The 3,113-nt window shown below is 39.5% G+C and overlaps 1 protein-coding gene across 2 annotated transcripts in view; it reads left to right on the top strand.

The window, feature by feature from the left end:
• The first annotated feature begins 6 nt into the window (after nucleotides 1–6).
• The window catches only part of MAPK6 (mitogen-activated protein kinase 6), a 32,423-nt gene continuing 29,316 nt past the window's right edge, over nucleotides 7–3,113 (top strand). For both annotated transcript variants that reach the window (XM_015558923.1, XM_006755989.2), the window contains exon 1: nucleotides 7–133. The gene's annotated coding sequence lies outside the window, so the exon portion shown is untranslated. The remainder of the gene's footprint in view (nucleotides 134–3,113) is intronic.

The raw sequence follows: 3,113 nt of genomic DNA, 5'->3' as shown, positions 1-3,113 counted from the left end.
GGCAAAGTCTCCGGCGGCCTCGGCTAAGGCGCAGCGCGCACCCTCGCCGGCGCACACCTCCCCGGCTCGCCGCAGAGCCGTGAGTCCTCTGCCTAAGTTTTGAGTCTGGCCGTACAGGAGACGCAGCAAACTCGTGAGTCGGAATCCCCCTTTTCCTCCTGCAGCCTGGCCTTGATCGCGCCCGGGACGGGCCGGGGAGCGGGGGGCCGGGAAAGGACCCCCGTGGAAACGGGTTTTGTCAGTGCACTACCGGGGGCCTGCGCCCCGCGTTGCCATTTGACTCGATGAGGTGCGCGGAAAAGGAAAGGTGTTTTGGCCTCCTTTGTTCCTAGTTTTGTAAGGAAGACTCAACTGGGGCAGGTGGTAGGTGGGAGCTCCGGGAAGCAGGATCTTTTTTTATTCCTTTCCTGGTTTTTCTCTTGCTTGCTCATTGGGAAAAGTCCAGAGAAGGGGACTGGTGATGTGGAATTGGAAGCCTACTGGGTTTGCAGCAAAAGTCGTGTGGTTTTTTTTTTCCCTTCAGTGCTACAAATGCCCTTAACAGTCAGTCTCAGTATTAACTTTTTTTTTCTTTTACGCATACAAGATGATGTGCTGAGAAAAAAATTAACGGGACAAAATGGAGCGCAAACAGCTTCAGAGTAATTTTCTGATTGCTCGATTCTTCCTGCCTTGTTATATTTTAAAGTTCTGGTTGGACATAGCCTCTCGTTTCCACGTTGGGAAACGGAGCTGGAAAGAGTAACCTGACTAGGAATCCTAGTCACTAGATGAATGTAGAGTCCAAAGAGGGAATTGCCTCTAGAGTTTCTCTTAGAAACGTCAGATTTTTTTTTGACGTTTGAAAAATAGTGTTTTATTGGGTGGAAGAAACTTTGCATGTCTTTAGCGAGTAGTTGTTCAAACATGTTTATGGAAGGCTTGCTATGTGCCAAGGTGTGTAAAGTCCTTTCACACACATGCATGTTACATCACTTAAGAGTATTGCCTGTGAAACTTGTAAAATGGCTTACTGGTGTCCTAAATTCAGTAATTGCTGTCATCCAGGAAATGCCAGATTTGAGCAGGACATGTTTTTATCATCTAGAAATTACTATTCAGATTAAAAGGAAAAAAACAACCTTCTGGGAAATGGAGAATTGTTTATAAAAACCTTTACATATCACCATAGTTTGAAGGTCACTTATTTACAAAAGAGGATTAGTGTTTGATTACTTCTGTAAATTAAGAATCTAGAGAAGATTGATTTGAAGATCAGTTAATTTTGCAGTAGAAAAAGCACATGTTCCAGTGACAAGTCTTAGTCCCAAATGTGTTGCAGTGTTTTGCATAAGTTCATTTAAGCTTCGTGGAAATTCGTAACTGACAAAATGGAAAGGTTTGCTGACTCAGGGTACATTGCTGAAGGGGATGGGGTCGGGTAGGAGGAAGCTTGAAGTGCTGCAAGTTTTGAGTTGGGTGATGACTCATCCTGCCCACGGGCTGCTACGTGGCCTTTTTTTTTTTTTTTAATACTCTGTAGTTTTTTAAATGATAGGCTAACATGTTTCTGTCCACATTATAATTCTCTCTTTCTCAGAAGGAACCACAGTTTCTCTAAAAAAGTGATGGCTTCTTAAATTGCATTTCAAAAGGTTATCATATATCCTACAGGTGTTGGAACATGTATTGAAAGATAAAATTGCTGGTCAGTTGCTGAAATTAAATGTTTGGTCATAACTGGTCTTTGGTTCTTATTGAGAGAGATTTGTTACGAATTATTTACAAAGGACAGATAGTACTTTTATGGTAGAAATTAACCTTATGTTTTCATTGGTAATGTAAAAGTTATCTTTATAAAATCTACAAATTAGTTTTAAGTGGAAAAGGTACAGAAATATTGCATCTGAACATGAGCATTCCACTCTGATGGAATTATACATAGTGCTTTCTCCAGATCTAAATGAGCTTTCAGCTTAACAAAGATAACTTGAAATAGATAGGTATTGTTACAGGCATTTTATATATATTTATTATTATTTAGAAAGGGAAGAAGGGAGAGGGAGAGAGAAACATTGATGTGAGAGCAAAACATCCATGGTCGTCAGCTGCCTCCTGCATACCTCCTACCTCAGGGGATCAAGCCAGCAACCAGGCATGTGCCCTGATCCCAAATCAAACCGGGCAACCTTTTGGTGCATGGGACAACATCCAACAGCTACACCGGCCAGGGTGGCACTGTTTTTCATCAGTTTTTTAAAAAGATAAGCTGATTGTACAGTTCCAAATTTAGGACATACACTGAAATTTGGTAATTAAGATATTTTGACTGATTCTAAAAAGCAACTGTTTAGCAGGTTGCCTTAAAATAAGATTGAGAAGAAAAAAAAATTGAGCCTGGCAGCTTGTTTTAAAGATGAAAAGAAAAAACTCCCCATTCCCTCACTTCTTTTTGCATACTGTTTTCTCAAAATGACTTATTTGAAGAATTTTGTGAGTAATGAAGTGTATTGTTAATATGAATTAAATATTTGGAGAGATTTTGGAAGAGCATTGCATAATTTATATAGAGGAACTTAAAAAGGTTTAATTCAAACCTTAAAATATATTTCCTACTAAAAGGAATATAAAAATACAAGTATAAAAGTATTACAGATTTTCAAAGCATTCTATCACTTAGAGGTTGAACAAGTACTTCCTTTGTGTGTGTTTTTAAGATCATAGGTAATTAGCTATTATGCATAATTAAGAATTTATAAACAAACTGAATATCTTAGCCTCTTTTCAGTGAGGTATATTGCCTTATGAAATGGTTAGCCTTACCACTGCTGTGTGGTTCCTTGTTCCTAGTCCCACATGAACCATGAACTCCTGTTAAAATGGAAAGAAGATGCCTCAAAAGTAAATTCTTTGCGGCATTGTTGGCTGCCTCTTGTCATCTCCTTCAGCTTGTTTTGTGAGCTGTTACATTACTCTAGCCTGCTAGTGGTAAGGGGATTCAGGTCAGTTTTATTGCTCCAGAACCATGACTGAGACTTTACAAAAACAACAATAATGTTATTGTAGTTAATGGTTTTTTCCAGGGAGTTGTTTTTCATGTGGAGCTGATGCTTTTAAGGTAACAGTGTAGACTG

Source organism: Myotis davidii, unplaced genomic scaffold, assembly GCF_000327345.1.
Source record: "Myotis davidii unplaced genomic scaffold, ASM32734v1 scaffold132, whole genome shotgun sequence".
Lineage (NCBI taxonomy): Eukaryota > Metazoa > Chordata > Mammalia > Chiroptera > Vespertilionidae > Myotis > Myotis davidii.
The sequence above is the reverse complement of the archived record's forward strand: the minus strand, read 5'-3'. Positions and strand labels throughout refer to the sequence as shown.